This window comes from Nannobrachium achirus (genome assembly GCF_963921795.1).
Source record: "Nannobrachium achirus genome assembly, chromosome: 19".
In the NCBI taxonomy this organism is placed as follows: domain Eukaryota; kingdom Metazoa; phylum Chordata; class Actinopteri; order Myctophiformes; family Myctophidae; genus Nannobrachium; species Nannobrachium achirus.
In genome coordinates, this window is record NC_137826.1 from 13,773,521 (window position 1) to 13,800,670 (window position 27,150).

The 27,150-nt window shown below is 42.9% G+C and overlaps 1 pseudogene across 1 annotated transcript in view; it reads left to right on the forward strand.

Moving 5' to 3' along the window:
• The window catches only part of LOC308304623 (kin of IRRE-like protein 3), a 171,280-nt pseudogene that overhangs the window by 57,776 nt on the left and 86,354 nt on the right, over positions 1-27,150 (forward strand). The window contains exons 4-5 of the transcript in view: positions 11,229-11,386; positions 21,855-22,005. The product of the transcript in view is annotated as a kin of IRRE-like protein 3 (transcript). The remainder of the gene's footprint in view (positions 1-11,228; positions 11,387-21,854; positions 22,006-27,150) is intronic.

Sequence of the window (27,150 nt, forward strand, 5' to 3'; positions counted from 1 at the left end):
TGTAAACTGGACCTGTGTTGGCTCTGTACTTAAGGTTGCACCGCTTTTTTTATGGTTGCTTCTTTCATTTATTACATCTTTTAGCACTTTACCACTGCTCCAAGTGCCCTTGGACCACTTTCTTTCTGTCCAATACATCTTCACCAAAAGTAACAGATATACAAGCTCTCTTTTTTTTTGCTAATGTTCCCACCCAGAATAAGGGGTTCAAGTGGTTAAAGATGGTGGATGGTAGAGGTTGCGGTTGGGGAGAGGGACCTTCGTGGCATTTCCTCCACGGTAGTGGGATCTGCGCTAGTGGAACTCTGGATGGATGGATAGGGCTTCAACGTGCCCAGCCTGTGTCCACGGCCGGGGGTTTTCTACGAGGATATAGTGAAGGAATTTCCTGGATTGTAAGACAGGCCATTTCTAACCCATTTCTTTCTTGGCTTATGGCCCTGTTTCACCACAGCGGTTCGCCAGCAGCAGTGAAGGTGCAAGGCACGCCCTTCATCTAAACACCATACATCACAATACCCTGTGGGCTAAGAACACACACACACACATGCATGTACACACACACACACACAAACGCAGGCTCACGCGCAACCAAGTATTTGTCACCACAACAAGGGATTTTGTCTTTCCCCGTTTGACAGCCCTAGCAGTTATTACTGTCACTGCTTTGTCATGGATTAGCCTCTGCTCACCTGCTAATCAGCACCTGTGTCAAGCAATAAAAGATCAATCTGACACAGGAGGAAGGCAGGAGGCAGCCTTCTGCTGCTGCAGAGTCTACCGGCCCCTATAAACACCCAGCGCTGTCTTGTCATGCAGCTCTGTACCTTATCTGGCTTGTTTTTTTGTTTTTTGTGTCGCCACAGGATCCGTACTTGGGTGATTGATAGCCTCTCAATACAAACTGTGATAGATCGGTGGCTGTGGGTATAAGCTATAGTCTATCGCCCCCAGAGAAAAGGAAAGTTATTTCATGCCAGAAACTGATTACTGTGACTTTTTTTTTTGCTTTTTTTTTTCCTTCTTTGGTTTGACAACATTTAAATTTCTTGCTAGGAGTTTGACTTGTTTATTGGTTAAAAGTTCCCTCTGCAATGTTCTCAGAGTGGGCTATCCGCAGGGTTTCTCTCCGTGGAGGAATGTCTGTCGCCTCGAGTCGTTATTGTTTTCTGTGTCACTGTCCGCATTACGGTAATTATGCTCCGAGTACTGGAGTCTAGAAATAGACAATGACAGATAGAGATTGCTTAGGCGATGTCTAAACAATGCTTGACAGGTTATAATTTTTGTTTTGTTTTGTTTTATTCAAAAAAAATAAGTGTGAGAGATTTTTATGTTTTGACATGAGAAAATAATGATACCCAGGCCATCCGTGCTGTATAATAAGAAATTATCCTTAATTGCGGTACTAATTTTGTTCTATTTTGTAGATGTCTTCTTACAAATACACAGATGCCTACAACACCCACACTAATGCACTCAAGATGGAGAGGATATAATATTATAATAAAATGTCTTCTACTTGTGCGCACTGGTTGCCATGAGACCCTTCGGGATTCTACATCCAGAGTAGCAAAATAAATTATCCCATATCTCCAGGGCTCTGAGGCCTGTTACATTCTGTATTTAAAGTAAGCAGTTTAATTAACTTTGCCAGCATCTCTTATCTGAAGAGAGAGGAACAATCACTAATTTGAATCGGTGATAGTGGGGCTTACAAACGGGCTGGCTCCCCCATTCTCCATTTGACTTGTTAGTAATGTCACGCGCGGGTGCACATGTAAGACTCTACTGCCAGTTGTGCTTTGTTAAAAGTGTGGCTCTTTTTCCAGAAGTGATTGGCAATTGAGTTTGAATAATATTCAGCGTTGTTGCTGTCAGCCCGGAAATCTTGGAATGTCCAAAAGCGTTACTTGTCAGGCAAATGGAAATAGCCGTTGTTCCAATGGATCAAATGTAGGCCTGGTTATTATTTTGTCTCAAGCTCTTGTTTATGTTTTCTTTACTTTAGTGCGACACTTATGTATACGACAAAGTAGGATATCGCATCATGAAAAAACAAAACATTTAGGCTAATCATGGAGATATTACAGTAAGTGTGCCCGACAGTGACAACATACAGTTCAATATACAGTATTTAGCTACAGTAACAGGGCTAAACATAGTATGTTCCAAACAGTAGAGCACAGACTCCCTCAAATAGCAAAATGGACACCGTTTGAATTTGCTCAATGCACTTTATTTATTACTATTATTATTATTACCCGTATTTGTCTTTAATGAAATGGCCAAAATAGGGCTGCTAGGTTGAAAAGTGGTTAAAGGCAAACTGTAGCATACAACAGGGGTCTTTAACGTTTTCAGGCCAAGGACCCCGTAGTTGAGAGAGAGATGAAGCAGGGACCCCCACAACCTTTTCATATAGATTCCACATAGTTTCATTGTTTGACAGCACATTCATCAGTGTATTTTGGATTCATGTCAATTTGTGTTTTCAGATATTTAACCACTTGAACCATCAATACTTAATAAACTTGACCTTTCGCTCTGTACTTAGTCCGCTCTTTTTCTCCTCTACACCAAACCTCTTTGCCGAAAATAGCTGATCTACAAGCTTGTAGATCTGCTATTTTTGGTTCAAGTTCTCAGAATATGGACGCTAGGGTTCAAGTGGTTAACATAAAAATAAATATTAAATAGAAAAAAGTTTCTATCACACAAAGATTTGGAGGACCCCCTGTAGTAACTCTGAGTACCCCCTAGGGGTCCCAGACCCCCTGTTGAAGACCCCTGGCATACAGCATTCCCATCTTGATGCTATAGTCTCCCCAAAAAAATATCTGACCATAGATTTCAGAATAACTCGTAACATTTTCGCCCCACTTCATGACCCTCTCCTCCGTGCACCCATTATAACTGCACTAACTCCACTACCCCCCTCCCCCCACACACACCTAGATATATTTCCTTTATAATTTCCTCTTTGTCGGCACAGGACTGAATGACCCTCCTCCGTTTCCATATTTCCTCCCGGGGGGCCAGTGAATTAAATACCTAGAGTGTAATGAAATGGTGATACAAAAGGGAAAGGGAAAAAGCGACCCTGCCTGCTCTGCACAGCACACATATGGGTGGGGGGACAGGCGGGGGAAAAAGGACGGATGGCTGAGACGGAGAGAACTCTCTCCAATAATTATAGTCGGGGGTGATTAGTCGGCCTCCGTGTTGGTTCATGAGGAATCTGTTGACCAGCTGCATTAAAACCCATTCAGAACGGGTACACATTAATAGTGTATCATTGTTCTGTGCTTTAACTATTGAAAAATAGCAGATATACAAGCTCACAGCGCGCACCGAGTGCCGCGCTGCGAGCTTGTAGATCTGCTATTTTTGAAAAATCTTGAAAATTTGAATTTTGACCCGATTCTATAAGAGTGTCTTTTGAATCCTTCTAAGACTTTTTGAAAAACCCTTATGTTTCTGTGTCAGCAATCTGGCCAGCCATCGTCAAAGAAAAGGTCCTTTTCACTTAAATGGAGCTCAGCTAGCCTGTTCTTGAGAGACTACTATGTCAGTGGTGCTCAAACCTTTTCATGTGAAGGACCCCCAAAATGATATTTATTTGGCCACGGACCCCCATCACAACATTTTAGTTCCAGGGACCCCCCCCCCCCCCCCCCCCCCCCCCCCCCCCAGAAGCAAAATTTGAGTTACAAACGTTCGCTTTGAAAACACATATATTCAAAGATTTGCACACATTTTCACGACTTTTTTCAAAAATAGCAGATCTACAAGCTCGCAGCGCGGCACTCGGTGCCGCGCTGTGAGCTTGTGAGTATATCTGCTATTTTTCACTGGTCAAAGCATTCAATAATTCTAGGTCTGAATGGGTTAAATCGTCAATTTGGAGGCATTAGGCCGTGCCAAGTTCACAAACACGGCGGTAACGAGGACGGGGCGGCTGAGCAGCTGCGGGGTCGCCGCAGAGAGGAGTGCAGTGTTTTGGACTCGCAGTTCCCTCCGCTAGGCCGCGTGTTCCGGGCCTGACAGAGGTCAACAGCACATCTGATTAGGGGAGCGAGTCCTGTGTAATGATTCAGGAAGCATTAGCCTTTCCGTGGACCCGCGCGGAGCCGTGGCAGCCGCTGCCCTCGACGCCTTAACATCTTAACACGGTGAAGGGAGAGAGAGGAACAGACGAGTCACGAGGTAATGGGGGTCAGTTCCACGGCTGGCCCTTTTGCGGAAGCTGTAGAGCACCTCTTGCACAGCGCTGTACGGAGGGCCAGGTGGCTAATAGTTATAGGGAAAGTTAGCCGAGTCTTTGACCCACCAGGGGTGTCGCACCAAATCCTGGGCCCCATGGGTACTTTAACTATTGAAAAATAGCAGATATATAAGCTTGCTGCAAGCTTGTAGATCTGCTATTTTTTTAAAATCGTGAACAAGTCTTTGAATATTTCAAATCCTTCTAAGGTTTTTGAATTTCTATGTCTCTGTAGTGCTCAAACTTTTTCATGTGAAGGACAATGATATGTATTTGGCCACAGACCTTCGTTTAAAAAATACATACATTCAAAGATTTGCACACATTTTCACGACTTTTCAAAAATAGCAGATCTACAGCGTAGTACTCGGTGCCACGCTGTGAGCTTGTATATCTGCTATTTTTCAATAGCTAAGTATAAAATAATTCCAGGCCCCTCCACCTTGGGCCCTAACTCAGATTGGTCAAAGACCCGACTAACTTTCCCTCGCATGTGTTTAGGAAATGCCAGACTGGCCTGCATGTCAACAAATTGTGAAAATAGCCGATCTACATGCTCAGAGTCACAATGCCGTTGTGAGCATGTAGATCTGCTGTTTTCTGGGGCATGTTCTGGGCATGTCGTAATTGGTGAACATTCAGGAAAAATAGGCAAACATTTGTTGAGAATAGCACATCCACAGGGTGAGCTTGTACTGTAGATCGGCTATGATATTTGGTGTAGAGGGGAGAAGGAGGGGACCAAGTATAGACTCCAGGAGATCCCTGCTCGGTACGCTTTAAGTGGTTAAATGAACTAAACTCAATTTTTCTCCTCATTGGATTGGAGCAATCAAACTGAAGTTATATATTAATTTGCTTTGACCACTGACATATGCACAGAGGAAGAAAGCAGATTCTTCCCTTTTCCCAAGTGTAAGCTTTCTATTTGCATTTTTGCCATAGGCTGCCTATGTGATCTGTAGTCATGGTCCCATAGCCCGGATGGATGTCCCTGCAGGCTATGGGAACTGTAGCTGTGGTTGTGGTGATACAAAGGATAAAAGCGCTCACAAAAATCTAAACGTATCAAAAACAAGATAGTTAAGACGCATTCACTCTCAGAAACATAACTCTCAATGGGGTTAATTTAGAAGCCAAAAAGTACAAATTAGTTTTCAGAGGGGATTTAAAAAATCAACAGAGTAAAGGCAGAAGATGAGAACATGTGCCATTTTAAACCAAGCTGAAGTGTTTATTTGATGTGGTACTCTGGTGGGATGTGTTGAATGGTTTGGAAAAGCCTTTTCAGGGGGAGTGACGGATCACCAAACCTGGGAACCTGGATTTAATCAGTCCCTAATTAGTAAAAGCTCTCAAATCATAACAATATTTTCCTCGTCTCGGTGTCCACCAAGTAGAACAAAGGAAAAACATATGGCGGAAAGAAGAATCGCCACTGCTCGAGTTATCAATGAGACACCATTCTTTCCTAAACGTGAGGAAGGAGTTCTAGAGGACACTGTTTGTCAACGGTGGGTCCGGGGACCAGCAGAGGTCCAAACGGACCCTTGACCCATCAAGACCCTCCCTTTCCCCATCGAAAGTAGTCAATAGTGACATTTCCATAAAGCCTCTTAATGCGCATTAAGGCTGTTGTGTATAAATCTTTTTATGGAAACACTTCAAAATTCAAATTAACTTTCATTATCTGCAAAAACTGTTATGCGCTTGGAGGAGGTGGAGTTTGAGGCTTTATCGAAAAAACTAAATCCGCATTAGTGAATGGAAACGGGTCAGCCAATAAATGCGAATACATTATGACGTTCTGGTCCATCGTCCTCCTAGTTAACACTTTCCCCTGCCACTTAATTAACGTCCATTGTATAGCGTTAGCCCACAAAACAAACCAGTTTGTTACACACGGAGTGACACAGACCGTGTGTAAATTCCTCCCCGTTTTCACAACGTGACCGGCTGCCAGCTGTAGTTCTTTACAGACTGTTGTGCAAAGACAACATCCGACAGAACCAGTGGTGGGCAAGGAGGGAGGGAGCGCTTTGCTGTGTTCAGCTGGACCGTGCTGAGTCAGCTCATGCGACCGTCGTTAATTTGAAATACACACGCAAATGGAAACAGGCTAAATTTGCTTTGTCTTAATGCGCATTTCTGATAATTCGCTTCCTATTTACGAATAAGTTAATGGAAACATGACTATAGTCACAATCATTTTAACTACTTTATTCATTCTTTTTTCTTCTTCTTCTTTTTTACACAAATCTTCTCATCTGGGGGTCCCTAGCACAAAACATTTTCAGATGGGGGTCCAAACACATGAGAACCATTGTTCTATCTAGGCTGTACTATATGAGCCTATAATTTTGGACCAGTTCAATTTGCTGCCACATACACTAGTGTTCATAGTGTGTGCAATAAAGTTGGCCACCGAACGCAGCATGCTAGAGGGGCCCTAATCAGCAGTCCTGCAGCTGTGGGGGATGAGAGAAGAGGCCATGTCTCGGTGCTAATGAAGTCAGCAGGTTTCGTGAACTCTGTCTCCGTCACACACTTTTCCTTCAACTAACATAGTCTCTCTCTCTTTCTCTCTCTCTCTCTCTCTCTCTCTCTCTCTCTCTCTCTCGGCCTATTACTGCATCCATTGTGTTGTGCCGCAGAGCCATTGTGCATGCTACGCTACACAGCATATGGCTCCATATGTGGCCGCTCGCCAGAGGCCGTCTGGAGCTATATGTCTACCAGCAGGCCTTCAATTATAAAATAAAAATAAATAAATAAAAGGAAAACAACAACAGTGGATGGGGGGGGGGGGGGTATTTTACCAGTGGTTCTCAAACTTTTTCATGCCAAGGACCCCCAAATTGCTATGTATTTGGCCACGGACCCCTGTCTGAAAAAGGTGTCAGGGACCCCCAGAAGAGAAGATTGATCTATCTGCATGCGAAATTTGCAGTCTGCATGTGCTGTGAGGGCTCTTTCATGCGATTCGGCCTTGAGATTCCAAACCTTTCATGCCGGTTCCGGAAAACCGCGTGTCGGGTCGAGGCCTAGCTAAGAACGTAGGCAACGATCTGAGCTATCTGTGTGCAAAAGTTGGAGTCTGTAGAACCAACCATGTGCTGTGAGGCCTCTTTCAAGCGATTCGGGCCAATTCGGCCTCGGCTTCAATTAGTAGTCAGGATATCAAAGGTATTACATGTTTTCCAAACTTTTTTCAGATATATTTCAAAAACATGACACGCTGTGAGCCATAGCCAATGTTATAAATGGATAAAGTGGTTAAAACGATTGTGATTCTATATTAACTAGTTTAGCAGGGGACCCCCTGGAACCCCCCCCCCCCCAAGGAACCCTGGGGGTCCCCGGACCCCACTTTGAGAACCATTGTCTTAACCACTCAACCAGCCCTATACTGTACTTCTTCTTACAAGAAGTAGCAAAAATAGTCAATCTGCAAGCTCAATAACCTGTGAAATATTTCATTCATTCATTCATTCATTCATGCAGATTTTGACAAATATGCTGAAAACAGGGATGCATAAATAATTGTAGGATCAACTATCCCATATGGCTACAATACATTTTTAATAGGCTAGTCCATGGAGGAGAAAAAAACACACAGAAAGAAATGCACAGTTCTATTTATATTTGTTATTAACTGCATCTTATAACATTGTATATTTCCCACCATATGTCTTATCCTTTTTTAGTTTAGTCTTGCAGGAAGACATTTTCATGGGTGTGCTTTTTTGGTTGTGCTTTTTGACTTGATATGACGTTATCGCGGCTGACACTTAGGTCCGGATGAAATGCACACTGTAAATACTATGAAATATTAATTTTGCGTGATTCCCTCAAGTCAAGGCAGGCCGGTACGGCTTTGATTTAAGCACTGGAGCGGGGGGGGGGGGGCGGGGGGTGAGACTCCTCTCGCGCAGTACGTCTCCCCATCCCCAATATGAGAAGCGAGACTCTCTCACAGCAGGTGACGGCACGCGCAATGAGAAATAAGAGAGCGCTCAGGTTGACAAAAATAATAATAACCGTCCAAAGAAGTATACTGGCTCAGTTCAGGCACTGAGTGATAACACAACGGTGAGGGTAGCTCGCGCAGTGGAAAGCTGCAGGCTTTGCCTTGCTAGTGTGCAGTTTCATATAGCTGGGTGCCCTGTAGGGATACCGTATAGGGATGCCTTGTCTCCCAGCCACTGGTAAAAGCATTTCATAGTTTTTTTTTAGTTTGTTTGTTTGTTTCACACTTAGTTTCATACTTAGTAAAACAAAACTGCGTTGGTTGCAACTGTACACTTTTTTCACTCAATGTTTCGAACATACCCCCCCCCCCCCCCCCCCACCCACCCAATATAGAGAAACAAAATAAATAGCAGAAAAAGCAAGACTTGTTGCATTGCTAACTTGTATTTCTGCTATTTTTGAAACAACTGTTGAAACTTTGTGGGCGACATAGCATCTGTTCGACGGTTCATTTCGACACAGGTGAATGTTAACCTGGTGAAAACCTGTCGACGCGGGTGAGTAGCTAACCTGCCGACGTGGGTGAATGTTAACCTCTACAGTCCCTTGCAATCCGCTTTGTCCCTTTTGGCATCATTCGTCCCTCACCTCCCAACAATTCAGAGCTTTAAAAACAACAACAACAAAAACAACAACAACTATATTGCAGAACCAATCTAAAGTCTTTAGGGCACTGGTTCTAAAAGTGTGGTAACCGAGGGACTAAAATGGGAGAAAGGACAACATGACTTGCAGAGAACTGTATGCCTAAACCTAACCCAAACCCTAACCCTCAGTAACCGTGACGCGGGTGAGTAGCTAACGTAGGAATAGCGAGATTTCCACAATCTCAAAACATCTCAACATTTTCAGCAATTTAAAATAGCAGACCTAAAAGCTCACAAGGTGTCACGATTCAAATCCATGCATTGTGAGCTTGAAGATCTGCTATTCTGTGTTATTAATTGTACGGCAAAGTGTATATAGGGGCTTAACTGGTTAATAACACTGTCTTCTATCTCCTTCTACTATGGCTCTATTGGTACTCCGTTTTCCACCACTCTCGTCCCTGTACGAGTCCTCTCCCCACTCTCTCTTTCTCTCTCTCTCTTTCTCTTTCTCTCTCTCTCTCTCTCTCTCTCTCTATTTCCTTCCAAGCACTCAGGATGAGCCAGCTGCATGATGCCTTTGATTTAGGCTTGCCCCAGATCTGCTACCTAATGAGCTGAGTGCTCAATCAATAATTCACTCAAGTTTGAATAAAATCCTGGGTGATCAGATCCTGTTTCATACAAGAATGTAATCAGTGCCTTTCTGCAGATTCAGGGGCTGTGCGTCTGCCATTAGCTCTCTCTCTGTGTGTCTCCCCCGCTTGTCTTTCAATTTACTTCAATATCTTTTTTACCCCGGTCCTCCTTTTATGCATGTCCTTTGATGTTGTTTGTGTCCATAATGGGAAGAGGCGACAATGAGGTTACTGGTTGTTGGTTGGCGTTGCATTCTCTAAAAGTACGTTATGCTGCCGATCTGTCCCTCATATTTAAAAACATATTCATTACAGACTAGAACAGATGGTTCCCAAATGGTGTGCTGTGAGACAAGTCCAGGTGCTAAAGCTTTTATAATAATATTATTATATAATATTTTTTGAATTTAGTATATTAATAGGCTACTTTGTGCATATGGCTCTGTATTTCCCAATATTGAGGTACATTATATATACCTCCCCGAAAATATGTTTTAACAACTTTCATGCCAGAGTACCTATTTTGGGAATGTCATCATTTGTAATTTGATCTGTATTTATTTATTTTAAATCACAGAAACCACAGATCCACAAGCTCACAGTGCGTCGAGATGTGGCGCGTTGTGGTCTGCAACGTTTTTATTTGTATTTTTATGCTACAGTACGTGTGCCTTGGAGATTTTGACTTGCCCATTGGTGTTGCCTTGGGCACAGAAAAGTTTGAAGAGCACTGGTCTAGAATGAGTACAAATAATGAAAGCTCGGTGGGTTGCTTCTACAGCTGAATGCCTCCGGTGCTGACTGTGTGACAAGTTGACAAGGTCTGGGCCCAAGCCCAGACCATTCAGGGCAAACTTGTTGTTTTGGTGGCTTGCGCGCCGACATTTTTCTTTTTTGGGTGGTCCCTGCTGTTCTGCCCGGAACACTATCTGACTTAAATTTAATACAGTTCGACTGCATTGTATGACTACCGCAAACATATTTCATTTGAAATTGCATTTTGTGATTGCATTTCACCCAGCAGCGCTGTGTCTGTCTGCCTCTAAGTCTTCGGAGTTTTCATTCAGATTCATTACGAAGGCGGTCGGAGTCAATAATTTATCGATCGTCAATGATTTTGTCGCTGTTGGGCAGAAACCTCGTATCGCCGATTCAACTTTGTATGTTTTATATATAAATTGATGCCTTAATTCATCATACAAAAGTAGTGAAAATAGCAGATCTACAAGCTCACTCACAACACGTTGTGTGCTTGTAGATCAGCTACTGTATTATGACAAATGTATTTTCTATTAAATGATAACCAGTAAGACACTATAGCAAATATTATTAGGCTACTATTGATTTGAATCAATAATCACCTTAATAATAAGCTTTGAGATTTGTCCCTTTTCAACTCGAAATGAGATTATTATCTTTAATTACCAGTAAGCCCTAAGGGCGAGAAGCACGCTCAAACAACAGAGACTGACACAATATGTCCAAATATGGACATTCACAGATATGGGCTTAATATTGATGACATCATGGATCTCCATATATATGGAGCGTGATATGAGGCGTGACTTGTCTTGAGGCGTGACGGACAGACATGATCTGCAGGTTTTCATACTAAGACCTACAGTCGCAATAAAAAGGAAAGTTTTTGGACATGCAAGGTTTTTTTGTAAAATTTGTATCAACTCTATCTGTGTGTCCCTGCAGTGCCTCCGGATGAGCCGGTCATAGTGGGAGCACCGGTGGTGAGCCTCCGGGCTGGTGATCACCTCAACCTCACGTGCCACGCCGACAACGCCAAGCCTGCTGCCTCCATCATCTGGATCCGCAATGGCCTGGTCCTGAGCGGTGCCATGTACTCCAAGGTAATGGACTGACTGACAAACCTTTGTTTACACTAGAAGTCAGGGTTAAGCAAATATCACTTTGATTGGTATTTAGTCTCAAAGAGACAGTGCCCTCGGTGGCCTCTATACCCTCATTCATACCTGTCGAACTTCTTCTCCAAAGTGATTGACAGCCACAACACTAGAGGGTACCACCCAAATTTTGAAAAACATGGGAAAGTTCTCTTTCTGCTGCTCTGACACCAAAATGCGGAATGCCCTGATGCCATCAATTAAAGGATGCCTAGCACTGGTTTCTTTAATAATTGGCCTGAAAAAAACATAGATATCGCAAGACCACAAGTCAGAATATCACAATTATCTTCAGGGAGCAACCATGATCTGGTACAGGCGCGGAGGTAGGCGGCTACTGAGGGCCCTGCCGTCAGATCACATGGACCTTTATTTTATTTTAGTGGTGCCTAATCATTGTGGCTTGCCTATCGGCCCGGTTTTGACTTGTTCCGCTACTGATCTGGTACCACCCAAATTTAGAAAAACATGGGAAAGTTCTCTTTCTGTTGCTCTGCCACCAAAATGCGGAATGCCCTGATGCTATCAATTAAAGCAGAGGTCTTCAACGTTTTCAGGCCAAGGACCCCTTAGTTGAGAGAGAGATGAAGCAGGGACCCCCACAACCTTTTCATATAGATTCCACATAGTTTCATTGTTTGACAGCACATTCATCAGTGTATTTTGGATTCATGTCAATTTGTGTTTTCAGATATTTAACCACTTGAACCGTCAATACTTAATAAACTTGACCTTTCGCTCTGTACTTAGTCTGCTCTTTTTCTCCTCTACACCAAACCTCTTTGCGTTGTGAGCTTGTAGATCTGCTATTTTTGGCTCAAGTTCTCAGAATATGGACGCTAGGGTTTAAGTGGTTAACATAAAAATAAAAGATAAATAGAAAAAAGTTTCTATCACACAAAGATTTGGAGGACCCCCTGTAGTAACTCTGAGGACCCCCTAGGGGTCCCGGACCCCCTGTTGAAGACCCCTCAATTAAAGGATGCGTAGCACTGGTTTCTTTAAAAGTTGGCCTGAAAGAACATCTATCACAAGACCACAAGTCAGAATATCACAATTATCTTCTTTGCGATTATGCTATCAATGCCTTTTTCGATTAATCACATTATCGAGAAGTGTATATTTTGGGATATAACAAATAATGTATCAATGAATCAATGTGAAAAAAAATATATTGCTTAAATCAATTAGTCTAATTATCTACAGTACATAAGCCCTACTTATATTTGCCATGGTGTCACGCGAAATAGAGAAAATCCAGTAGATGATATAATAATCAATCAATGAAATCGATTAGTTTAATTAACTGTTGAACCCCTACTGTACGTCACAGTCATTTTGCGGGCTGAACTTTTCTGAAAAGGACGGATGGCGGTTATAATTAGCATGGCTGCCTGACGCATTGGTGTGAACCAAAACGCAGACGAGGCATTTTCCGACTGTGGCACAGGTGGTAGAGCAGTTGCCTGGGAATTGGAGGGTTCCTGATTCGATCCCGGCTCCTCCCAGCATCCTGTGGAAGTGTCCTTGAGCAAGACGCTGAAGCCCTAACTGCTCCCTGGGTGCTGTTAAATACTGTCGCCGTCCTACTGCTCCTAATCATTAGGATTGTTGAACGCAGAGCTATATCCAGGCATGTGCAAACATGCTGGGTCAACAAAACGTTACCCTCCTTCCCTTTTCATCAAGTACTATATCGTCGTTGTCGGGTGAAAACCTTGTATGTCCCAAACCCTTCGTTTTGCATTTTGCATTTTAAAAATGATTCAAACTAGTGAAAACAGACGTTCTACAAGCACACAACGCCTCGCGGTGCGAGGCGTTGTGTGCTTGTAGATCTGCTGTTTTCACTACTTTTGTGCGGCCTTGTATGAGGAAGCAGGACTTTATTTTGCAAAAGAACGTACACATTTGAAACTTGGAGATACGAGGTTTCCACCCGACAACGACGATATATATTTTTAAGTTTAGCTTCTTGCCCACATTCAAATGCAAATGGAACAATAATCACATTTTACTACAAAGTGTAATCCGCAAAGCTCCATAACCTGTTGTTGTGGTCCATGTGGGAGGATCGGTTTAGTCCATGAGAATCAGAATCAGACTTTATTGTCACATCATATCACAACAAGTAAATAGGTGAAATGTGTAATTATGCAGGCCCATCGATGCAGTTTAAAGATATTAGAGAATTAGAGCATAGAAGTAGAATAAAGTGCATACAAAGTGGCTAATGTGCGTAATAGATTAAGAGTCATGAATGTATGTAAAGGAGAGTCCATTTAAAAAGACAGATCAGTGAAGTCTGTGCATTAAGAACACAGTTCAGTTATCAGTCTGTGCATTGGCAACATGCTCAGCAGTCTTATGGCTGCTAGATAGAAACTGGTTGACACAAATTAATGTGGCATTTTGGAAACTCAACCTTGATTTAAATTAATGTGTCATTTTGGAAACTCAACCTCGATTTATGGATATTGGATATCAGACTGTCTAGATTTTGAAAATTAAGGTTAAGAGTTAAGATCTGTTTATTTGACAGGGACCGTGCTCATTAATGGACATGTCAGTTTTCACTTCAATGTAAATGAGCCAGAGTTAGCCCGCTGTGGGCTAATTTTCATCTGCAGTCCCTGGACCCCCATTGGTGGTGATCAACCCCCCCAATCCAACCCTTGATGCTGAGTGCCAAGCAGGGAGGCATTGGGTCCCATTTTTATAGTCTTTGGTATGACCCGGCCGGGGAATTGAACCCCCGACCTCCCAGTCTTAGGGCGGACACTCTAACCACAAGGCCACTGAGCTGGTCAGTCAGACAGACAGACAGACAGACAGACAGACAGACAGACAGACAGACAGACAGGATCCCCATTGGTGGTGGTGATCAACCCCCCCAATCCAACCCTTGATGCTGAGTGCCAAGCAGGGAGGCATTGGGTCCCATTTTTATAGTCTTTGGTATGACCCGGCCGGGGAATTGAACCCCCGACCTCCCAGTCTCAGGGCGGACACTCTAACCACAAGGCCACTGAGCTGGTAAATCTGTTCTCCAAATCAGCAGGATGTTGTCATTGTTTCTTTTTTTGCATTCCGTTCACTGGTTAATTTATACATCCAATATAGTTGACGTGTATATTGCTACTGTCATGTAAAACAGCTGTTTTTCTTTATGTTGAATGGGACTTGAATACTGTACTGGTGGTATTTACTGCTCCTGATGTTCCTGTATCATTTTTATTGAGTAGGCTCAATAAAAAGCAGCCATATTCTGGGGGTAACATTAGCCAAAAATAGCTGATCTACAAGCTCAAAATGTGTCGTTCTGCGACACATTGTCGACTTGTATCTCTTCTATTTCTGAAGCGATATGGTGTAGATCAGGGGTCTTTAACGTTTTCAGGCCAAGGACCCCTTAGTTGAGAGGGAGATGAAGCGGGGACCCCCACAACCTGTTCATAGATTCCATATAGTTTTGTCGTTTGACGGCACAATCATCAGTGTATTTTGGATTCATGTCAATGTGTGTTTTCAGTCATTTAACCACTTGAACCGTCAACACATAATAAACCTGACCTTTCACTCCGTACTTAGTCTGCTCTTTTTCCCCTTAACACCAAACCTCTTTGACGAAAATAGCAGATCTACAAGCTCACATTGTGAGCTTGTAGATCTGCTATTTTTGGCTAAAGTTCAAGTGGTTAATATAAAAAAGGAGAAAAAAAGTTTCTATCACACAAAGATTTGGGGGACCCCCTGTAGTAACTCTGAGGAACCCCTAGAGGTCCCGGACCCCCTGTTGAAGACCCCTGGTGTAGATTGAAGGAAAAAAAAAAAGTCCAGGTACAGAGCCAACTCGGGTCCAGTTTTCTAAATCTCAGAGGGTTTAAGACAACTGGTTCAACTCCATATCCCATTGACACTCACCAATAAGCTATTATCCAGACAAACCTGCTGGATAAGGAACTCACTTTTTAGCCTCAATAGCTGTCTCAATCCATCAGTTTTTCCAACACCTTACTCCCAAACAGGATATCTTGAAAACTGCTGGCTGGTTGCCAGGCACTGGCTGTACAACACCATAATGCTCCCCAGAGGATGGCCCCTACTGATCTACTGTAGCTGACCTCATGGCCTTTCCTGTAGCGCCATGCTCCATTAAGCTAGGATTTCCAGTTGCACACAAGATATCTCCAAATCTGATGGGCAGGTTGCCATGACACTTGCTGCGTGTGTTCTTGCACACCACCACAGGCGGCCCATATACTGATTTCCATGACCCCATGGCCTTTGCTTTAACGCCTCCCTAACATTGCCTCCCAAAATGTCCATATTGCCATGAAACGGGCATACAACTAAGTAAATATCACTCACTGGTAAACGGTGGAGAAAGCAGAGCAAGCGGCACCAGAGTAATTTCTCTGTCTGCCACGGTTCAGAAGTGGTGTGGCCGATAAGCGCGCCACAGCGGAGCTGAGAGCTGTGCTTGGTTCAACTTGAAGCTGAAGAGCTCTGCCCGTCAATGTCTATTAAGCGTAACCTGGCAAAGTTTCTTGCCAGTCTGATTACCGCCTTGGTCTTATTTAGTCTTGTTTCCACTTCATAAAGTTTGCCTGTTCTAAATTAATGCTTGTGATCGTTTTAACCACTTAAACCCTCTTTACTTGGTAAACTGTTTGCAGTGCACTTGACTTGGTGTGTACTTTTTCCTGTCTTCGCCAAAACATAGATGATCTACAAGCTCACGATGCATTGTGGTGTGACTGATTTGAGGTATCTCTCTCTCTCTCTCTCTCTCTCTCTCTCTCTCTCTCTCTCTCTCTCGTTGTGAGGTTGTAGATTGGCCATTTTTGACGATTGTTCCCCCCAGAATAGGGATGCAAGGGTTCAAGTCGTTAAACCCTATACTGTATACTTTGTTGATCAGGGTTCCCCAGTGGTCTATACTTGGTCCCCTCATTTTCCCCCTTCTACATCAAATCTCTTTGCCAACAGTAGGCGATCTACAAGCTCATAACACAACGCAACGGTACACGTTGTGAGCTTGCGATTCTGCAATTTCCACTGAATGTTCGCCTTATAAGAAATGCCACGAGACATTAAGGTCCATGTGTAGCCTACGGTAACCATAACAACAATTATACACTGTAGCCAGCTGCTTGTCGGGCTGGAAAGTGGTTACCAAGACAACACATCTTTTTGTTTGATGTATTGTTTGATGTTTTTATTAAAATATATTTATATAGATCTTTTCGAGTTGTGAACACAAACACTGGCTCTTTGTTTTTCTTATAAGCGCAATAAAACACTGCGGCGTCCAGATATATCGTCGTTGTCGGGTGGAAACCTTGCATGTCCAAAACCGTTTGTTTGTATTTATGATTAAAAAAATTATTTAAGCTAGTGAAAACAGCGAGGCGTTGTGTGCTTGTAGATCTGCTGTTTTCACTACTTTTGTGCGACAGCTTTGTATGATGAAGCAGGGCTTTACTTTGAAACAAATTTGAAACTTGGAGATACAAGGTTTCTGCCCGACAGTGACGATATACGAAGATAGTGGACACGAACCTCTATCTTTCTCCTCCACACGTTGCCTCATACTATCCTACCCTCCTTCTCTCCACAGGCTTCTAGAATCATGTTTAGAAACACACAGTGAAGGTGAAATAGGCTCCTCCAGGCTCTGCAGCCTTATCACTCCATGTAGTGGTCTGAGCCTGCACCGCACGCAAGCCCACCAGCCAAAAAAAAAGAAGAAGGGAAAAAAAAAGAAACTCGAGAGCGGGGGGAAAGAAAATGGACCACTCAGGATTTTTGCTGTGCACACTCACTCCCCACTTTAGCCCCCCACATACCCACCTGCACGATTCAAATCATCACCGTACCTCAATTCTTCTTCACCTTCCATCGCTCCCAAGTGGTGGAATGACCTTTTCCACTCCCGTCAGGAGAGTAAAGACACTCATGAGCTAAAAACTCATCTCTTCAAGAAGTCCTCATATCCTGTGAATCATATATCCTCCTCTTCTCCTCCTCCACTCACTCCAATTATACCCCGGTCTTGTAGAGAGAAGAAAAAAAGGAATTCCATCTAACTTTGTCTTTTCGACCTTATCTCTGGAAACTCTTGACCTGCTTCTCCTCCTAGCTCTTCTCCCTTGCATGCTTTTTTCCAGGATTACCAGATCAATGCCAGGGCGGCGTGTCTCTGACCCTTGCACCCTTCCCTATCGATTGCTTGGCTTGGTTTTATAGCCGCGAATTGATGCTTTGTCGGTTTCTTGCGTTCATTGCAAGTTTCTCTGAATAAACGCGCCACATAAATACCTCCTATTTAAAAAGTAAAAAGTGTTGCTTAACTCTGTATTCCATCGGGACGCGGGCTGAGTTTTCTAGGCTAAAACTTAAAATATGTGCCACCCACCCTTTATCCCCCCTGTTGTTGCACAATAAAATTCTCGGTTTTAATAAATCCATCTGTAACTCAGAGAGTATACGGATGTAACCAGTAAGGGGTCTATTTGGTTATACTTTTACAGTCAGAGTTAAATTAGCTGAGGAGTTTTACTGTGTGGCTTTTGGTCTATTTTGTCCGGAGGACGTTTCTAAGTGGTAAATGGTGCGTTTTATATAACGCCTTTCTCCAAAGTGCTTTGCAATGTGTGCATCACATTCACACGTTCACACACACATTCACAGAGCAACGCTCATTGGGAGCAGTTTGGGGGTTCATAGCCTTGCTAGAGCGTGCAGTGGAATCGGAGAGAAAATGCACTTTTTCTAACATATAAGAAAGCTTTCATGGGTTACACAAAATAATCACATCGAATACGGTATGATATCATTATTTTTAACAAGCACGCAACATCAAATATGGGTTTACATTTGGAGAAGGCTTTATATCGTGAAGCCCTATCGTGTTTGATTAATTCATTGCACGATCCAAAGTTGTATCAACAAAGCATATCGTTGTTGTCGGGTGGAAAACTTGTATCTCCAAGTTTCAAATGTGTACGTTCTTTCGCAAAGTAAAGCCCCGCTTCATCATACAAGGCCGTCGCACAAAAGTAGTGAAAACAGCAGATCTACAAGCACACAACGCCTCGCACCGTGTGCTTGTAGATCGGCTGTTTTCACTAGTTTAGGTCATTTTTTAAATGATAAATGCAAAACGAACGGTTTGGACTTACAAGGTTTTCACCCGTCAACGACGATATATTTGTTTCTATAGCTCCTAAGATGTTCCCCAATGCTTCCTCTCACGCCTGAGAAAAAAAGGCACTCCACATTAAAATCCAGTGTTAATTGAACTCCTGACGTCACCAAATGGACCCGGGTTGCGTCAACACTGAGGATTGTGACATTGTCCCTGTCGTCCTTTAAGTGGAAACCCGTCCCGTGCCTGGTGCTCCATCTCTGCCCTCTCCTCCAACAGCTATCCTCTAAAAGGCTTGCCATGGCAATTTAATGACAACTGAGATTTTTAATTTGATCCACAGGGCAAGACGGACCACCCCTGTCATGCTTTAATCATGACTGTGAAGGGAGGGGGAAACGAGGGAGGATTCCAACGTGTTTAATTATGAATGCATTACTTTGCTGCAGTTTGTTCATTTTGTCATTCTTTGGTTGGAAATGGAGGAAGCGGGGGCTGCATATTTAGAGGCCAAACTCTCCCGGTAATGTCAATATTGCATTATATGTCATTTGCATTAACCATGACAAACCTTCAGTGGAGGGAGAAGTGGAAGGAGTACAAAAGCTGAGGCATGAAATCAAACCAGTCCTCCCAAATCAAGCATATTTTAATTCTGTGACATTTAACTGTACTAAGGAGCAAGTTAGTTACGGAGAACAGTGGAAACGATAAATAAAGTGCTGTGATGTTTTGATTGATGTTTATTAAAAAAAAATATTGGCAGAAAAATGTATACTCTATTGAGTATTGACCATATTATTCGTACTTGTCTGTCAAAAGGACAGACACCAAAAACCTCAAGAGCTTATTTTAATTTGGGTCTTTTCAGGATACTTAGTCTTAAAGGGGAGGACCGCCCATTTTCAATATTGAACTATGTCATTAATATACCTTGTAAAGTACAACTTGATGACATCACACCGTTGTACTTTACAATACAAACCCCAAAATCAATCCTCCAGTTCTAGGCAACACAGAAGAGGGGGAACTTTTTTTTTTTCTCCACACAACTCCTCTAAGGTATATTAATGACATTCAATATTGAAAATGGGTGGTCTTCCCCTTTAAGTTAATATGTGTATCATTCACATGTAAACTGAGTGGCATGTGGTGGTTGTGGTGTTGTTTTGGGGGCGTAGCCGAGACATACTGAAAAATAAAATCAATGATGAATATATTAATACAATGCCAACATAGTAGACAAGTAAAATATCTAAAACATTCTGTAAATGGAACAACTCAACCAATACATAGATGGCTAGGTCCAGCTGCTATTCAGCTCTTTATGGAGGACGTCTTTGTGTACTCAGAAAAGCGCTATATAAATTCAAGATAATATTATCATTATTATTATTAATGGAGCTGTCTTGGAATACTTGATCAATCAGTAAATGATGAGTTGAGGCAATAATCTAGGTGGTGAATGCTATGCTTTATGTAACAATGTGATATCATGGGGACAAGTACAATAACACTTCAGTACAGTGGTACAGTAGTTCTGCCAATAGCAAAGAGCAGAGATCATAGTTATACTGTATCTGCTTCAAAGGACAGGGTGAACCATAAAAAGATAGACTGTACAAAAACAATAGCTATCAGGCCTAGTGGAGACAACTAGGCTCTTGCAAGCTACCAAATATCATACTGGATGTATAAGTGATGGTAAAATATAAAGGTTAGATAAAAGCAACCATAATAACTAGCATAAGGAATAATTCTTCAACAGAGCCCAATAATAACATACAATATTATAGCCAAGTGACAAAAACATGTAAAGGAAAATGTCATTGGCTCAAATCACAGATAGCCCACGTAGCAATGCTTGCTGTTTATTTTTCAATGAGGGTTAAAGGACAATATAAGCATGTGACGAGTCAGAAGGGGAAAAAAAGCGTTGTACTTTAGGGCAGGGGTCTTCAAAGTGGGTGACGGGGCACCCTGGGGTGCCGTGACGGCAGTCCAGGGGTGCCGCGAGATAATTTGATAATATTTGGAATTTATTTGGACACTTGAAAAAATATTCTAACCAAAATGGCTATTATCTCAACGTTTTCCTCACAACATAATCAACAAAATATCGTCTCTGTCGGGCAGAAACCTTGTATCTCCAAGTTTCAAATGTGTACGTCTTTTGGTAAAGCAAAGCCCTGCTTCATCATACAAGACTGTCACACAAAACAAGTGAAAACAGCCGATCTACAAGCACGATGCGAGGCGTTGTGCGCTTATAGATCTGCTGTTCTCACTAGTTTAGTACGTTTTATAGATGATAAATACAAAACGAACGGTTTTTGACATACAAGGTTTCCAACCGACAACGACGATATGCTATAAATATAAGGTGCTGGGAGAGAAAATTATAATGTAGGGGTGCCTCGGATTAAAAAAATATTCATGGGGTGCCCAGATCGAGATAAAAAGGTTTGGGAACCCCTGCTTTAGGGGACCTGCATGAATTATGCCACTATTAGGTGGCCACTGGGCTCCTCTTGTTTCATCCATTCCAAAATGCTGTTATCCATGTTTTTGGGGGATAATAATTAGGGATGGGTATCGTCTGCGATACTTTTAATGGTATCGATAGCATGACGTCGATACTATAGGGTATCGGTTCACGTAAAAACGAACGATACCTCGCTTCGATACTCTGGAACGCACCCCTGGCCGGTCACATTTGTAACAGTTGGGCTACTGAGAGTTTAATGACTGCTTTAGTAGGCTACACTCGTTACTGTGGATAAGCCGACAATAGCCTATAATGTTTATTATTATCTATCTATATATCTATCTAGGTCGTCCTCAGACGAGCCCTCCATCGTTGTTTCCAGTCATCTCGGTTCTCCATACATCTGGCCAGCTCATTGGTGTTCTGTGTCCCTACGTCTTCCTTGAGTACGTCCACGTATGTTTTTGTGGGACGTCCTCGCGACCGGTGCCCATGTGTTGGCTCCCAAAACATTATGATGATTATCCAACGACTATACTCTCTCCGCCACACTATGTGATCATGATCATCATCACCTCTGCTCTACCGCAGCAGCCAGCGAGTCACCACTCTTTCCGTGTTGAAGTTAAACTTAAATAAAAAGTATCGAAAATGGTAACGAAAAGGGTATCGTATCGATTCCCAGGTATCGAAAAAGGTATCGTATCAATTCAAAGGTGAACGATACCCATCCCTAATAATAATAAGTGTTTCCTTTCTGCTTGACTCCTCAGACTCTGCTGCGGGACGGTAGGCGAGAGAGCACAGTCAGCACGCTGTACCTCTCTCCCTCCAACATCCAGACCGGACAACAGATTACCTGCCGCGCCTCAAACAAAGCGGCTCCCAACGGAAAGGACGCCACCGTCACGATAGATATCCAACGTGAGTACCTTTGAGAATCACCCGGATTATAAACAATACATCGATGGGTAAAGTACAGAAAACAGATACTGTAATAATATTATATAATTATATTGTCACTGTCGGGCAGAAACCTTGTATCTCCAAGTTTCAAATTTGTACGTTTTTTCACCAAGTAGCCTAAAGCCCTGCTTCATCATACAAGGCCGTCGCACAAAAGTAGTGAAAACAGCTGATCTACAAAGCACACAACGCCTCGCGGTGCGAGGCGTTGTGTGCTTGTAGATCGGCTGTTTACACTAGTTTAGTTCATTTTTAAAATGATAAATACAAAACGAACGGTCTTGGACATACAAGGTTTCCACCCGACAACGATGATATGTTATATTGTCACTGTCGGGCAGAAACCTTGTATCTCCAAGTTTCAAATTTGTATGTTTTTTTGTAAATAGCAGATCTACAAGCACACAACGGTGCAAGGTGTTTTGTGCTTGTAGATCAGCTATTTTCACTATTTTAAATCATTTTAATAATGATAAATACAAAACGAACGGTTTTGGACATACAAGGTTTCCACCCGACAACGACGAAATATCATACTTGTCTCTGTCGGGTAGAAAACTCATTATGTCCAAAACTGCTACTTTTCAGGATTCAGATTCAAAGATGGCAAAAGTAGCAGATCTACAAGCTCAACGCGTGCCGCGTTGCGCTGCGCTTCAAGCTTGTAGATCAGCTTCTTTTGATGCTTTTGTGTGAAGCTGTAGTATGATCAAATAGGGCATTCATTTACGGAAAAATCTCAAATTCACTTATTTAAGTAATATTATTTTCTTCACCCGGGCATGTCATTATAGGCGGACAAACATTTTCTTTTCCTCTTTCTTAAAAAAATAATAATAATGGATCCATTATCAAGCAGGAAAAAAAAAACCCTCAGATGGCAGCAATGAGCAACCGTAATTATCCATATTTATTTGAGGAGACCCATTATTTTTGCTATATTTCGAACAGGGTCTAAGACTGTACGTGTGCTAAGTGGTAATTATTATCATTTTTTTCCACCCATTATTTTTTTTTTCTGAAATGACCATTATTATTTAAATGATTGAATTGACTGTGTTCTGTGTAAACATGTTATCTATGTTGGCATCACCAGACTAGCTATTCACAACCTCTCAGTTCATTTCCGGTTTCAAAGGGCCGTTATCAACGGGCGCGCACCAGAATGCCTCCCAGGGACGTGCTGGCCATTGGGAAAAGCGGGCCAACTCCCGAACGGCCGGTTCATTCCCGGCCGGTCCAGGCCGGCCATTAGGAAAAAAATTAAAAATAAAGTGTCGGCCTTCGTTCCATTTTGGGGGCTGGGAGGCCAACAAAGTAAATCGTCACTGTCGGGCAGAAACCTCATATATCCAAGTTTCAAATTCTTTTTTTTTTTTTTCGCAAAGCAAAGCCCTGCTTCATCATACAAGGCCGTCGCACAAAAGTAGTGAAAACAGCTGATCCACAAGCACACAACGCCTCGTGTTGCGAGGCGTTGTGTGCTTGTAGATCTGCTGTTTTCACTAGTTTGAAATCATTTTTAAAATGATAAATACAAAACAAACGGTTTTGTACATACAAGGTTTCCACCCGACAACGACGAAATACAACTCATGTAATTGGCCCACTGGCTTGTCACGTCATGATCTGAAATGGCAAAGTAGCAGCAGCGCTATAGAGAGAGATCTCTCTATAGCTGAGAGGGCCTCTCCAACTCTTTTTCCCGGGCTGAATCAGGGGCCCAGCATGTCCCTGATGCCTCCGTACTCAATTTGTTAGACCTACAGCCAGTCAGAGCAACGACACGTGTGGCATATAGTGCTGAGCGCGACACATGCAACAAGGCCAGTGCTTGGTTTTGGTTCGTCCATCATCAAGCTGGGAAAAAATTGCGGCATAGTCACAAATAAAATCATTTAATTTAAATAAAAGCTTAGTTATGTTTTCTGAAATCATTAGAGGTGAGAAATGGGTAACACAGAGACAGAATCCTGATTCATACTGATCGACACTGCCTAGTTTGAGCCTGGTGCGTTGCCCTGGACCGACTTGCAGAACTGTCAGTCAACCGTATCAGACGCGACCGCGGTTTTCCCGCTGAACCTAAGCACGACGGTGGGGGCCGATGGGCAAGGAGGGCCGCGAGCTTTATGAGAAACAACTAAAATAAGACCTTAAACCTGGCGAAAACAGTTGCGTGCATTAGCGCAAGATGACGATAAAGGAAATCATTAAAGGGAAAACATTAAATTAACTTCTGAAAAGGCTTCTAGGCCTACTAGTAAAACTAGTGGAACCGCGATCTTGCCACACGTGAATAATTGTGGTTGTAAACAATAACACAGACAATATAAATCCTTAGTCTAATAATGGGAAGAAAGTTATCATCATGGCCCCAAATAACTTTGAAATATCTTGCAATTGGCGACGAGTCTCTTATGAAATCGGCAAGAGTGCCTCTCAATACATGAAGCTATATTTTATAACCTCTCCATCATCGACAATAGTCAGTGGTGTGTGTTCCCCACACCCCCACGCCCCCACCGTTGCGCTCAGGTTCACCGGGAAAACCGCGGTCGCGTATCAGACACGCCCCGTGTCAGATAAAGGCTTGTGATTGGCCTGACCATTGGAAATGTGTCTGAAGGGGAGGGGAGGGGGCCCAGACGTACTGTATCTGTCAGAGCAAATGAAAAGAGCTTGCAGATGTGTCTGGTTCCCAGGCTATACAGTTCATCAGCTGTAGTCATAATGCAATCTCTTACACAGCACCTTTCAGTAAAAGGGATATGATTGCTCTTGACTAAAAAGAAAAACTACATCAACAAAAGAAAATAGCCTGCTGTAAGTCCAGGATCTCCAAAATAAATTAATGATAGCCTGGTTGACGTAAACATATCGCCTTTCTCATTCAAAAGGAATATGTGCATTAATCATTGGTGACACAGCTTGGCTCACTTGCTATAAGATATTACACGTTGTGTTCTGCAGGCAAAGACGGTGTCCGAAATTGGATTCAACCTGTATGCTTTGTGGATGTATTTTCTTTTGTCTGGCTCCTTCTTCCACTCCATAGTAATGCACTGCAAAATCCCCAGTGTTCATTTGACTGAACGAGGGTCCAGAGTTAAATTAACACTGAGGATCTTGCAGGGTATTCGAGCTCAGGAAATGGGGGACCCTCTGTGAATGATTCAATTGTCAGATGATATTATTTGATCACAGAAAACTATTTACCGCAACTTATGGATTTGGAATAAAGGGCTTTTTGCATCCCTCACGGCTCCTTCAAAGCCATTAACTATGACTAATAAAGCAGAAAATGCTATTCAGAGATGTGTTAGTCTTGACAGATCCATTCTTCCCTCTCATGCATTTTCTCTCCACTCTTATTTCTTGTCATTCAAAAGGAATGGAGTCCGTACGCCACAGCTCAGGAACGCTGAAGTGTGTGAGCCGAGTGATTAATGTTTGTTGTGCTCATTGTCAGAGAATCCTTTTTGTCATGCAAGACAAAGGCGGTGCCACCGTCTCTCGCGGGGAGAGTAGGCGACAGTTGAAAAACAAATGTCTCAGCCTTCTGTGTGGAGAACCTCGAGCTCTAACACGGCTTACAATTGGCAGCAGACTGCCGGTGCTCCATAAAACATGCTGTCGACGAAAAAACCTTTGTATCTTCCAGAAACCGCCAGTCACGTGCGTCTTTGTAGCAAAGTAAAAAAGGTAATTTTTTCCCCCACCCTTTTTTTTTGTTGAGAAATGGTTTGGTTCTTAACGCCAGTCTAGATGCGTTCCAGTGAGGGACTTGGGAAAAATGCTTAAATGTGCCATGTTTGTACATTATTATAGACTCAAGCCTATAGCAGGGGGTGGGGGAAGGGTACATGTGCCAGGTCACGGTCGTGGGGGGCAATGATCAGAACTCAGCAAAGCAAAAGCAAATGGGAAAAGGCAGGCGTTGGATGCATTAGTGATGACAGCGACCTCGGGGTCCCGGAAAGCGCGGCGATTTCCTGCCGAGAACGCCATTAACCCTTTCCCCTGTTAATATTGATGTGGGAACAGCCGTCTCTCTCTCCTCTCAGAGCAGCCAGGGCTGGATGGAGGGACTGGACTACCAGCATGTTGAGTAAGCCAGATAGAGGGCAAGCAAACACGGAGTTTGAATGAATGGGACGTCATTGGTCAAGCCTGCATGGTGCTATACCGCAGTGGTTCTCAAAGTGGTGGTCCAGGGACCCTCACGGTTACTTGAGGGGGGTCCAAATTAAAATGGTGCATTTATGTAGCGTTTTTTTTATCAAAAAAAAAAAAAAAGCTTTACATAGATGCATTACATTCACCCATTCACACACACTCATCGTCTTTGTCAGGTGGAAACCTCATATCTCCAAGTTTCAAATGTGTACGTTCTTTCGCAAAGTAAAGCCCTGCTTCATCATACAAGGCCGTCGCACAAAAGTAGTGAAAACAGCAGATCTACAAGCACACAACGCCTCGCACCGCGAGGCGTTGTGTGCTTGTAGATAGGCTGTTTTCACAAGTTTAAATCATTTTTAAAATGATAAAAGCGAAATGAACGGTTTTGGACATACAAGGTTTTCACCCGACAACGACGTCATACTTTTCATACTTTGATACTTTCTTTCTTTCTTTCTTTTTTCTTTATTCATTGAGAGCAAGCTCTCTTTTTCAAGGACGCCCTGATCACAGCAAATACAACACAATGCAAGCGGTGAACAACAACACAGCAACAACAAGCAAGTGAATCACAACGTCACAGATGCAAAAAAAATATAGTTGAAGCAGGTACAGTCACTATGTAGTGTGTCCTCAAGAAGCACTTGAAATGTCTCTTTTGAGACCAATCGAACCAGTTTCAGAGAGTCCTGAAGTTTCCCCATTTGTGAGGAGCATAATAAATGAAGGCAGTCTTTCCTTGCTCACTGTTCATACGTGGACCGGTACTGTGTATCTACTAGTGTTGCGCGGGTGAGGTTTTTTTCATAACCCGCACGACCCACAGCCCGCACGGAACGTAACCCGCCCGCTCCCGCGCCGCAGAACAATACAAATCAACGAATCCGCCCGCCCCGCAACCCGCATTTAAAAAAAAGATGG